The following is a 14203-nucleotide window of genomic DNA, read 5'->3' on the forward strand; positions in this document are numbered from 1 at the left end:
TTAAAAAAAATAATAAAAAAATAGAAAATAATAAATAAAAATCATGGGTTTATTTATTAAAGAACCATCAATAACTGCATCACCCTTTTAAATTAATTATTGAGTAACAGGTAATATCTAATAACTGTACTGACAACCTGTTGGCGGAAAATCAGGATTGACCTCCACAAACGTGGCAAGGCATCTCTGGCACCCTCTGGCACTCCCTGTGGCACCCTCAGGTTGCCACCGGAAGTGCCATTGCTGGTTGCCACTGCCACAAATTGAGCTAGCTGTCTCTCTCTGTAAATCACGACTTCCGCTCCAACCAACTCCAGCAAAAACTCCGATTGTTGACTTTATCTTTCTCCTTAGTTGATCATGAGGTCGGGCTTGTTGAGTCCCAGCTCCTTAATAAGGATATCACCGAATTCGGTGGAAGCTGCGCCTTGTTCGTGAAGTTCTCCATCATCCCGCTGATTTACCGCGCTGCACAAGCCTGTTTTAATTACACCTTAGACATTACTACTTATCAAACACACTCACACACACACATTAGGTCTTGGGGTGGTTACACTGAGTGGCATCTGGTGTAGGCTGCCCAGAGGGCCGCACTCCCAGTTCTACAAGTTTGGCTGCCCCTCAATTTTAATCGCTCACTATTAGAAAATATTGAAGAGCCAGAAGGGTGAGGGTAGGGGTCTTCTTCCCAAACCCCTGCTTCCTGGTTGCTGCTCGGGGCGGGAGGGGCCAAGAGGATTAATTAATTGTTCTGCTGGTTCGGGGTCTGTGGTGGCTGGGGGGCTGCTGGCCCCCTGGTGTGCCCGCTGCGCTACACCCCAGCAGAGTTGAGGGAGGGAGGATGTGTGGATGTATGTGACGTGAAAGTGTGTGTGGTAATGATTGGGCCTGGATCTGGGACTTGCTGTCGCCTGGCCTGCCTGTGCTTCTCCCGATGGGGGGGCGGCGTTGCCTCTCCCCGCTGCTCGCAACTTCACCCACCTGTGGGCACGTCTTGACTCCCAGGGCACTTGGCCAGGGGCGCTGGGGCAGGCGCTGACCCACTGTGTGGCTGTCTGGGGCGCTTGGCCCTCCTGGGTATTGGGTGGGGCCTCTGCCGAGGGGTTTGGGGGCACTCGGGCTCCTGGGGCCCGGGTCCAGTGCACGGCCGTGTCTGGGCAGCTGGGGCCTGGCGGGGTCGGTGGGTTGTTGCCCCTGGCTCCCGGAGGGCCTCTGCCCTATGCTTATGGGGGCTCTGTCCGGGGGCTTCCTCTGCAGTCTTCTGGGTGGATGCGTGGTTGCCCCTGTGGTGGGCTTCCTGGGTTCTGTGCTCTGTGGGGGCTGCTGGTGGCCTGGGTCTTGTGGCCCTCTCTGCCTGCTTCTGATTGCTTGGGGGAGCTGTGGATTGTGGCCCTGTACACTCATAACTAAGCACGGTTATCATGTAGGTCCTGTGCCGTGGGTGTTGCATGTTCTCACACACACACACACACACACACATTCATTAGTCCAGTAGCATGGTCGCTAAGCAGTTGATGTATTATCATGTCGTCTCAGGTCATCTATATCCACAGTTATGTTGTATGCGATTGCTGCTACTTGTGCTTGTTTTTGTTTGTTTGTGTGTTTGTTTTTTCTCTGCTTGTCTGCTTTCAGGTGCTCCTGGTGGCGCTAAGGCTGGATTCCCCTCAGAGGCCATGGATTGTTGTCTGTTTTGCTTTTTACAGGTGTAGCAGCTGGTTGTCTGGTTTTTGTTTCTATTTTTGTTCTGTTTCCTCTTCTTTCCTCTTCTTCTTTCCTTGTCCCCCGGTCCGGTTCAGTTCTATTACAGTCATATATTGTCAACAGAAATAAATCAATGGGCATCAAGGGGAGCTTTACATTTATAAAACTTCCCTTGGCAAAGCAAATCTGTTTGGCATCAAAGGTATTCAGACTACAATTCTGCTGCCATAATGCTGAACAGGAAAAGGGAAAAAAAAAACAAAAAAAAAACCTGGAGCGATATTTTCAGCGCCCAAAAACCATAAAATTCTGCTGATTGGCCAAATATTTATCAATTTGCCCTGGCAATAGTACACGATTGGCTGTTTGGCTTCACCGCTCCCCTTGACAGAAACAATACGAGTCTGTCTGTGGAAATTCACTGGTGAATGAATGTCAGTAGGTGGGAAATGTAGTGTATATAATTCATATTGCATGTCGGCACACACCAGTGTCTAAACCAACATTTTTAACTGAATTTGTAAAAATATATTTTACATTTCCCCTCGGGAGGTTGGTGCCCCAGCCGCCACTGGTCCAGCACTGAATGTGAACACCAACTGAGTTAGGACATTATGGCAGCAGTGAAATAGTAGTTATTGGTCCACCAGTTTTGTTCTTGGTAACCTCGATGGGTGGATTTGCAGATTATGGCACATCTTTCTAAAACACTCGCTGCCTAACCTCATTTCCATGCTGCTGTGGTCCTCTACTAATCTTGCCAACAGCAGATTGTGTTTGCTATATGGTCAGAGAGCGGGAGTGATTCTGTGGCATTGGGTTTAGACCCTAAACAGCTGCTGTAGGATGTTACACAATAACAGCACTGACATGGGCAACAGATGCTCATTAAGTTGCCGTTTCTTTCAAACTCTCTCAGTTAAATATCTCAAAGGTCATGTATGTTTAATGACTCACAGGGATGGCTGGCCTGCATCAATTTTGCAAAAAAATGTGCAGATAAAATAAAATTTGTGTGTTCTTGCACACACTTGTTATATGATTAGTAAAGATTGATTCATCAAGATAAACCATAGATGGGACTGCCGAGGAAGACAGCATAATGAGATGCAAAAAGAGTACCAGTCAAACCGTACTCTTTGGAAAATGGTGGATAAACTTACATGATGGAAAGCCTGATAAGAAAGAACACAGTAGAAGATTGAACTAGAGACTTTTGATTTTTGCTAATATTTTCAAAATAAAGAGTTCTATAAATAGGCCTGTGTGAATTCTTGCCTTCTAAATTTTCGGGATCATTATTCATTGGCTACTCTGTATGATGTAACATTAACCCTGTGTTGATATCCCATATTTTCTAAATAAAAAATCTATTTCCAATCCTACCTGAGTTAAATAGGCTGTTATACATACCCTTGACAAATAAATAAAGAAAAATCATATTGTTGTTGCCATTATTGACATCATTATACTCAGTGCAGTGCCCAATACATACAAAGCTGTCCATTCTCTGAGATGAGAAAATCCCACCACCTTTGGTCAATACTTCCTTTTTCTGTTTCCTGTCCTCCCACTGAGAACCAACAGAAGCTTTGTGTGAGAATTTTTTTGTTTTTCTCCTTACTGTTTTTTCAGTTCAGAGGCAGATCCATCTCAATCCAGAGACACAATTACTGTACCTGTCTTTTGCATTCAACCTCACCATTTGCTACTAGACCTCCGCTTCTTTGTCTCCTCAACCACTTTACAGGCAAGTCAGTAAGCCACTGCTATCCTATCCCATCACACAGAAACTTTCTGAACACTTTCTGAACAGTACACGCTGCCACTGCACCCACCAGCAGTCTACACATCCTAAGGTAACAGATTCAATGAGTTAATACTGAGGTATCACCTCCAACCAACAGGTTAGGTAGCAAGAATCCCTGTGATAAAGAAGGCAAAAAAAGAGGCAATCATACACAGTTATGATTTGTTTTCAGAAAAAAAAGCCTTAAGTGTGGTGATTCGATTCAGTTGATGGATAACAACTGGAAGTGCAGTGAAAATAAAAATATAAAAATAAAAAAATAAAAAAATCACAAAAACCTTTGATACCACCTGAAGGACAGCAAGTACATTACTGCTGTTGCTTGACATTTCTCTTAAAAAAAGAGTTGGAAACTGAAAAGCCAGTTGGGAATTTTTACTGTGAATCTCTTCAAATTCTCACTTATTCATAGAGATATCCATGGAAGAGAAACCCAGTAAGCAATGATACAGTCTTTAGTCATTATCCACAGTTTTGCTGCAATGAGAGATACCAAGCAGATGACTGGACAGAGGTCATGACAGATGGCTGTCTCTCTGACTTGTGCAGGATGCAGAATTCTTGACTACCATACAAAATAAATACAGAAAATACATAAATATAAAATGCCAATACAGAGACCTGCATGTTGTTTGAAGAGTATCACCCCTTGCAGGATGTTTGTTCAGCAGAAAAAGCCCTTGCCATATGTAAACCTGTCGCCTGCCAACAAAAGGAAAGTACTGTATCAAATGTTTTAGGAGGATTTTTGAGACTTTTTGATTGGTAGTATGGCATTTATCTTAATTCATTTCATCACAACGCAAATATATTTTAAGAAATTAAAAATAAATATTGGGTAAAATAACGCAAAAAGCTAGAACAAATCTTAACATCCCATAATTAAGAATCTATGAGCATCACAGAGAGAGCCATTACTAGAACTAAGAAAATGTGAATGACAGAGCATACATCACCCCACTGAGGCAGTCCAGCAAACATCATACAACAGTGTCGTTTAGGATGAAGTGTGATGATAAACAGTGTGATGATTCTTTAAGAGGCTTCAGTGGTAACTTGAAGCTGTGATCTCAGCTTTTGCAGGCTCTTTTACAAATCCTTCAAAGAAAACTGTCATTCGCTGCTTGTTATAACTATTGAGGGAGAAAAAGTTAAATATTGTGGCTATCAAATGCTGAACCACAATGCTTCCAGCTCAAAGAGCAACTTCTTCCATTCTTTGAGCTAATGTTGATGTACCTTTGTCCTTGAATCTAATGAAAAAGAGCTTTCTGTATCATAATACTTATAAGAAATTACAAAAATTAATTAAAAAGGATCATTTTTCTGTGCTTGCGCAACTAAAACTCACAAAACTTTGGTTGGAGACATCGCCAACTGAAAACAATTAATTCAGTGAGCCATTCACATTTGCAACCCTCATTTCAGACACACTAGATCAAAGTGGAATTTGCCAGGTTCAATTTAATACCATCGCAATTAGACACAGTCAAACTGTGTTTAATCATAATCAAATTATGTCAAATTCAAGATAGTCCAATTCAACACAGTTTATTCAACTTGTACTCATGAAATGCAAATTCATTAAAAGTTGCAAGGTTTAAGAACACATGGATCAAACACATGGATCAAATCTTAGCAAATCTTAGCTTTGATCCATGTCAATCTTAGCTTTGATCATGTCAATCCCATGACATGAGAATGCACATGACAACCTGAGGTATTTAGTGTATGCAATGTCCAAATTGCATGGTGGAGCAACGCTATACCAATGATCTCAAAAGGGCATCAACCTGCAAAATAAATTGGTTGAATGGATTCAAGTGGGTCACTTTGTCCCCTTAACTTTCTGCTATCAACAGAAGTCCTGTGGTAATTTGTCCAAAGCATGACAGATATTTCATTGAGACCTTGGGAAATTGTGCCAACTTGTAAGAAAGGTCAGAACAGGTCTCTTTTGAATTATTAACACACTCAAATATACCAATAAATGAATAGGAGAAGCTGCTTTGGAGATTGGTTAGATAATCAAAGTCTTCACAATCCATTTATCATTTTAGTCATAAATCAAGCTGTACTATTAAATCTTCTCGCAAGATAACAACAAAATATGAGCCTGTATTACAGCTCAGGGACCAAGACATATGTGATTTTTTTTTGTATCTGTAAATAGGTGTCTGTCTCTGAATTGAACACATTTTCCATGCCAGTATTTCTGTAATCATATGGCAATAGTTTTCCACCATCATCTGCATCATGTTTTTTGGACAGCAAGAAAAGTTCAACTTCCCCTCCCTTGCCCTATCCACTGGTTTGCCCTTTATAAGCAGAAGTCAAAGCCTCATGTCCCTATGTTGCAACTGGGTTTGGCTTAATTTGGCGTGGTGGGAGGCAGGGTTTCACAAAGGGGACAGAAGACAGATGTGGCTTACATAATGATTAGCAAATCGGTAATCTCAGTGGCCCTAATCCTGCAAGCCTCCCTGCAGCTCCCTACAGCTGCCTCATTTTGCTGCACCAAGCTTTGCTTTGTCATGCCAAGTAAGAGAGCCCGAGGCATGCCCCTTCTTGCCACCACTGGTGTGGATGAGTAAATCAATGTGGGAGAGCTTTCATAACTCCTGGAAAGCAATTACCAATATTTATCAGCAAGGGGACAATCAGCCCATCACATTGGGTTCAACTGACAACAGTCCATTAAAAGGGCATGTTGTGAAACAAAGAAGGGAGAGGCACCGCTTTGCAAACTGTAAACTGTTACTGCAACTGGGTCATAATACAATAAGAAGCCATACATCTACTAATTTGTTTCAGCCTGCTGCACACATCAGAGTAGGGTACAAAGACTAATGACAAGCACCAGTTCACCTGAGCAAGAAAGATAGCCAAGAATTGAAGCACAAATGGTCAGATTTCAAATTAAATCACAAAAAAAGATAAAATACAATGCTTTATGTATTAATTTATCATTTCATCTTAGATTTGATTGAAGGTTTAAAGCGATATGATTAATTAGTTTAGGTTCTGAAACTTCTGGACACTTTTGCTGCTACTCCTGGTCAGTACAGTCTTAAGATGTCTTCTAAGGATTTCAGTACTTGCAATAACTTTTATTCATGTTTTTTTAAATGTCTACTTGCCTCAGCAGTAACATGAAAACTATTCTAAATCAGCTGTTTTCACAAGACCAAATTATAAACACATCATAGGCAGAAGTATCATAAGCCGATTCTGATTTTTATTTTGCTTGAAAAACATAGTAAGCAGGGCTGGAAGATATTGCAAAAGATATTTTCAGAATATTTTTTTTCTATATTGATCTATCTCAATCTTGATCACAATATAGAGTTTGCTAATGCTGTCAATTTCAGAACTATACTAATAATTCCCGTAACATAAAACAAATAGCGACTATGTTGACAATGTCACCTTAAATAAACTATAAACAGTTTTTACTGCAGAGTTGATATCTACATGTAACATGGGAGAGTCTTGATAGAGCTGTGCATAGACTATTTAGCCCTTTAGACGGGTGTTCCCCAACCCCAACTCAAGGCCCACAGTCCTACAAGTTTTCCATGCTTCCCTGTTCCAGCACACTTGATTCTAACGGTGTCTATCAAGTCTTTCAACTTTTCCAGTTGAATGTGGAATTTAGGCCACCCCCTTCCCCCTGCACTGCTTCTAATATAACAGATGAAACAGGCTCCTGATTCTCCACTTGAAACCGAACTAGGTTGCACAGCTGCCTGAAACCATTTACTATACGGCAGAAACAAATCTATGTATTTTGCCACTGCCTCAATTAGGACCAATTCATGATTACACATAGAGTGAATATAGTCTAGACCAGGGATCAGCAAACTTTAACATCCAAAGAGCCATTTGGACCCAGTTTCCACGTAAAAAAAAACACTAGGAGCTGCAAATACTTTTAGACATCTAAAATTAAGATATTGTTTTTTTTTTATCTTTATGCTTTTTATAAACAACTATCGTGTGTTTCTTACGAAATCAGAGAAAATTTAATTAAAAATGAAATTTTATCTTTTTATCTGTGTAATGAACACATTTTGAACTCTTAAAAAATAAGAAGAAAAAAAACACGCCGAGTTGAAGGGCTCTTTCTCACTACAAATTAGGCATACTGGTAAGCCACTCTCATCAGAGGTAAAAGCAAATGAATCTGCCCAAGAATCATTAAATGTTCTATTTTCTTTATATATTTTTGCTTTTCTTACATCTCTCCATACTTGGCCTATATGGGGTTGAAAGTCTCAATAAATGAACTGCGTTTTGGCGGACATATGCCAGGCTATCAGCAAGTGTGACGCATATTTTGAGCGACGAAAAATAATAATAATAAAATACAATTTTATTTTAATATTTCATGATCACAATAATCTTCCAATTTAGAACTACAATAACAAAAAAAAACTAACCCAAATAAAATACACTTTAACTGGATACGTTTACATTTTTTTTTCCAAAGCCGCCCCTAGCTACAGCATAAGAATGAAAGAGTCGCAAAATGGGACATCTGAGTTGGGTCTGTAAAGATAGTCAGAATTTAATTGGTTCATTCATTTACTTTGTTGTTTGATTAATGTGAATTAAAAAAACAATGTAAGTGTATTTTTCTCTCAAATCTAAAACAGATGCTCTTGATTAAAAGTAGGGATTTGTCGTTACCACAGCCCTTGGAAATGTTCAGTCCTTGAAGAAAAGGGCTGAAGATGGTCCTGTGTCCAGCTGAGGTCCAGTATTTGGTGACTAATTTACTGTATTTTCCGCACTATATGGCTCACCAGATAATGAAGCGCACCCTTAATTATGGAGTCCATTTCTGTACTTAACCCATACATAAGGCGCACCTGATTATAAGGCGTACGTATTACGTCCCTGTGTCAGCGAGAAATGGTCAGCGGTCAAAGACAACATCATCGGTCGTTTTTACACTTATAAACTTATAAACATCTCCCATCTCAGACTGAAGAACAGGCACTCATTGGAACATGGGCAAAAGCATTAATGATGACACGATTCAGTTGCCAAGTACGAACTCGATACAATCTTCACCCCATTCAGAGTGAATGGCTGGGATCCACCTAACCCTGGATTCACACCGAACGCAAAGCGAGCGACGGAAGTGGCCAGTTGCCATTCTTTTCCAATGTACAAGAGCGAAGAGGCGCGGCAAAAGTGAACGTGGCAGTGAGCGGCATGAAAGGAGAGCGGTGAGTGATGCGGAGGGGGCTTAATGCCCCGATGAATGCTCGGCACACACTGCGGTAAATTCAAAATGGCGGTATCTGTGACATATTTTGGAATCCGTTGCACACATAAGGCGAACTAGATTGTATGGCGCACGGCCGTTTTTTGTGAAAATGTAAGGCTTTTATGTGCACCTTACGATTAACTATTGAGTAGATTTTCTGTCACTTGGTTTACTCAAGTGTTGAAGGGAGACATGGTTTCAAAGTGAAAAATGTGCTTCCAGTCCTTTCAAATAATACAAATAATAGTGTAAAAAAGCAGCTCAACTGAACAAAAGTTAAAAACTGGCAAAAGTCAACAAAAGCTACTCCTGCAACATCCCAGATGCCAACATAAAGGTTTTTTTTTTTACTTTTTTTTTTTACTTTGGTGACTTTTCAAGTATCTTCAGTGAAACGACAACTGAATTTCATGACAGCTAGGAAAGTGGGTAATTTTTCCAACATTTACATATTAGTCATGAGCTTAATTCTCATTGACAGTCATATACTAGTGGGTTGCTACAGCATCTTACATTTCCACAAGCAGCTACAATAGTGACTCACTTCATGAGGAGAGAGGATAGCAGTAGCGTAATGGTGAAAAAAGAAATGTGTCATGGTGGGTAGTGGAGAGACGAGAAGGACCCAAATGCAAACACAGATTAGGAAATAGGTTGTAGAAGAACCAATCTTTATTTATTTAAAAACTTTAACAAAAAAGAGCAGCCAGGCCAGAGTACCATAAAACTAAACTGTGAGAAACAAAAACCTAAGAAATAACCAAAACCTGTCTGTGACTATAAACATGAATTTACAATAAAGAGCAAACATGAGTAATAACAGCTAGCATAACAATGACTATGAGAAACAGGAGAGCTTAAATACTGTGGAGAACTGATTAGTGCATGGTTGCAGCTGAGATGATTAAATACAGGCAAGATGAGCTGAGATGATTAAATACCAGTATGGAAGAGGAGCTAATGACCAGAACAGAAGGGGACTGAGAAAACTAAGGTTGAGAAGACGAAACAAGAACCTGAAACAAGACAGAAAACGTCCAAGTAAATGACAAGAACAAACATGAATGTATACTTGAATACTTGAAAGACAACTCAAGACTAGATTAAAACAAATGTAAAAAAAATGCTGAAACCAATAACTCAAGAACAGAATGGAACTAAGGAGGAACTAAGAACAAAATGATCAACCTAAACTAGAGGAAAACAAATGGAAAAAATGGAAAAAACACTATAGAAACAAACCACAGAAAAAACAAAACCTGAAAAACTAAGCCAACGTCCAGAAAATCAAGACAAAGTCCACAAATCCATAAACCCTAACAAAATGTTTAATTCTGGAACTTGGTGGTTTGAATCATGAGAATGGGGAGGACAAGAGGACAAAAACAAAACTCGCATCTGCTGGCATAGAAAGAGAAAAGAGATCCCTTCATTTCAACTTTAACATGAATTCACAAAGAGGCTGATATAGTTCTGAGCAATATAAGTATTCCTACACCTTCCTCACCATTTAATTCCTTGGATTTCATCGGCATTGCTAGAAATGAACACTAAAATTATGTTAAACGTCAGTTCATCCTTTAAGACAACCCCAGTTCCATAAAAACATGGGACGCTGAATAAGATGTAACTGAACGCTGTAATTTTCTATTCACAATGGAACACAGAAAAACAAAAGTTGAAAGTGAGACATTTTAGTATTCATGAAAAATACAGAAGCTCATCCTAAAATCGATGGCCACAAGATATCTAAAAAAAATTTGGTAGGGGGTAACATGGAGGAAATAATTATGTTAATTGGCAACCGGTCAGTAATATGACTTGGTATATAAAGAACACTTTCAAGAGGCAGCCTCTATGATGCAAAGATGTTCATCAATCTGCAAAAAATTGTGGAGCAGTTTCAGTGTTATTTTCCTCAACATATAAATGAGAAATGGCTGCATGAACAATTCTTAACACTTCACTACTGATCCTTAAGAGTATGGGCAGACAAAGACTACAGACAGAGAGGTGCGGACCAGGACATAGCACTGAGAAGAACTGCTAGCTTTGAGTTCCTGTCCATGTCATCTACTGACAGATTTCACGTGTTACCAGCTGATGTTTGACATATTCTGCAAAGGGGTTTCCACGATAGGAAAACAACACCCTACTCAATTTGTGGGGATTTCTGTAACACCTCTCTACTGCACTTCAACTGTACATATGTTTGTCACTTTATTTTTATGATTTTATTTTGTTACCTATAACAACAACAAATCTCAGCCATTAAATTTCTATTTGGGGATTTATAAAGTATTTTTCAAATCAATTAAATTCAGTTATATTCAGCATTTTACGCTATATCATCAAAAAGTTTGCAGAATCTGGACTAAGCCTGCTAATGCTAGCTCACCTGGCTCGACCAGCCCCGAACATGCTGAGATGCATCTCAGGAGGATGCCCCCACGTCGCCCATCATGGGGCCATTAGACAGATGGAAAACTCCATGAACGTGAGGTTTGACAACTTGGAGACAACTCTAGCAGGGGTTAAAAATGCCGTCCCCTCCAATATCTCCCGCATTATGAACCTGGAAGAATGGCACAGAGAGTTTGACGGACGCCTTGCCGAGCTGGAAAAAAGTTACGTTGACCTGTGTGTACAAAATAAATTTCTGGAAGTCAAAGTGAACAATTTAGAGGGCCGCTCGAGGAGACAAAATATTAAAATTCTGGGCCTGCCAGAGAAAATTGAAAGGGGCTCTCCAACTACATTTATGTCCCCAGGGAATTGAAGTGGACCGTGCCCACCGCATCGGCGCACCAAGCAACCGGCCACGAATATTGGTCGCCAGGATACACCACGACGCAGTGAAAGAAAAGATAATCTGTGTGGCTTTTAACGAAGGTCTGCTAAATTATGATGGGCAGTGCGTCAACATCTTTCCGGACCGTACAAACACCGTAAAGCTTGTTTTATGGTTGCCGCGTCGTGAGCGCCATGAACGACGCGTGATGTCAAAATGACATTTTACGCCTGGCGCACGCCATGAAAAGGTGGTGCGTAGTCGTGCACCAGGAAGTGTGTCTTTACAGACACCTGTACGACACTGCACTGAAACAACATAGCAACCACATCAACTCCCAGAACTCATGGATGGAGACAGGCAGAACTTTGGGGAATTTGATGTTTTTTTATTCACTGGTATTCACTGGAAGTGGCTTTGAGTGTTATGAAAAGTGCTATATAAAACCGATCTATTATTATTATTGCATTCTGAAAGGCAACGATAATTCCCAAGTGTCTCCATTGAAGCACACTCTTTCACAACAAACAAACGAATGGTAAATGGTAAATGGACTTGTACTTGTATAGCGCTTTTCTAGTCTAACTGACCACTCAAAGCGCTTCACTACATGCCGCATTCACCCCACTCACACACATTCATACAGCAGGTCTTAAGATACTTAACTACGTGCTTTTTTCTAATCATTCATACACATTCATACCCCAGTGATACACTGGGAGGCAACGTAGGGTTCAGTGTCTTGCCCAAGGACTCTTCGACATGTAGCCCGGGGAAGCCAGAGTCGAACCACCGACCTTCCGATTGATGGGCAACTGCTCTTCCTCCTGTGCTACAGCCGAAGAAAAGGTAACACAATACACTTAAAAGTCCGATAACAAATGAAACGTATTATATGTATTATAAGTACTATAACAAACTATAATGGTGATAACACATGGAACATAATGCAAAGAGACTTTGGAGGTCAGATGGGCATCATCATGCCCATTGAAATTTCAGCTTCTGTAGAATCAAATGTTATTATGTAAGCAGAGGTGAGAATGCTCAGGAATTTGGAGGTGAGATGGGCGTCATCGTGCCTATTAAAATTTCAACTTCTCTAGGCTCATCAGCTATTATATAAGCAGAGGTGAGAATGCTGATCATTGATGACAGTGGTACTCTTCGTGCTCTTGACGGGGGCATTGTTTTCCTTCTCCACTTTCGTCGTTGAGTAGTTAGCGGTAACCTTCACGTACCAGCGACACCTCTGTGACAGAGAAGATTGCAACTACTGGCGCATCGCCTCATGCCACTGTATATGACCGGCACGACAGGTGACGGTGACTACACCGCTCGTGCGAGCCATCCCATTAACCATGTGGGGCCTTTAAGGCAGACATGTTCACAAGTAATTTTTTCCAAGTCCAAGTCAAGTCACAAGTCTTTGTGTTCGAGTCCAAGTCAAGTGTCAAGTCTTTGAGGACCAATAACAAGTCAAGTCTCAAGACTTTTGACCCAAGTCAAGTCTCAAGTCTCAAATGACTGAAATGAACGTTCTATCATTAGACACATGCCATTTGGTCTAGATAAGACTGCATTTCTCTATGTTATGGCATGAAAGCATGTACTGTATTATCAATATATGTAATATCATTGTACATTACAGGATCAAAATTGATCAGAGCATGGTCACTTTAGAGGGCTATTTCAATCCAATGTGAAGAAACATCATGAAAGCTTGTTTGAAGTATATGTATTTGGAAATATGTGTGCTTGCTCTGCACCACAGGCTACATTAATAGACATATTAATAACTGGCTGTGTAGCCTGAACTTCTAATGCATAACATTTTTCAGCACAATTTCAATGCATTTTTCAGTTTTTTGACAGTGTTAACCTGGAATTTTATCAGGTGTCCCTGAAATTGTAAAAGCAGGCTATTTTAAAACGGCAATTAGATTAACGTTAAGCTACATTGGTTTAGCAATTAATTTGGTAACTGTTAACCTAGGCAACTTAACCAAAGTCCTTCCCAAATTTCACAGGCTGCTGCAGAGAAATCAGCAACGCCAACAATGAAGCTATAACCTGCATATCGTTTACAACACTGTTTACTTTTATTAGTTTGCAAGCAGTACCTGTCGATACGTGCTAAGTTTCCCTTTCACATTACAAAGAAACTGACCTATCCTTTTCCGTTTTTAGGTGCCTGACGAAGTTGGACGTAGTTGAGCCGGCATCATTTATCCTGATACTACACACTTTGCAAGTGGCCGTTTGCTTGTTTTAGGTCTGTGTGAATGCTTTATAATCAAATGTGACAACATATGGCACAGTTCCAGCTGAGCTTGACACTGCCATGGTTACGGTAGTTTTGATATCAGCATGCGTGAGGCTATGTTGCGCTCAGCCTGCCGTCAGCCTTGTCGTACATAGGAATTAATTAAATAAAGATCAGAAACAATAATTTCATGAAATGAAGATTGTTTACGAGTCCCAAACCTCGAGTCCAAGTCAAGTCTCAAGTCTTTTGAGGGCAAGTTTGAAGTCAAGTCTCAAGTGTTTGTTTGTGCGACTCAAGTCCCCATCTCTGCCGTAAAGAGTTTGATGCAGTTCGACTGAAACTTAAGGAGGT

General features: G+C 40.4%; 1 protein-coding gene across 1 annotated transcript in view; it reads right to left on the reverse strand.

The window, feature by feature from the left end:
• Positions 1-14203, reverse strand: part of galnt10 (polypeptide N-acetylgalactosaminyltransferase 10) — a 113208-nt gene that overhangs the window by 76912 nt on the left and 22093 nt on the right. The gene's annotated exons all lie outside the window — the stretch shown is intronic.

The sequence above is a fragment of the Leuresthes tenuis genome, unplaced genomic scaffold, assembly GCF_036924035.1.
Source record: "Leuresthes tenuis unplaced genomic scaffold, fLeuTen1.0.hap1 SCAF_21, whole genome shotgun sequence".
Taxonomy (NCBI): Eukaryota; Metazoa; Chordata; class Actinopteri; order Atheriniformes; family Atherinopsidae; genus Leuresthes; species Leuresthes tenuis.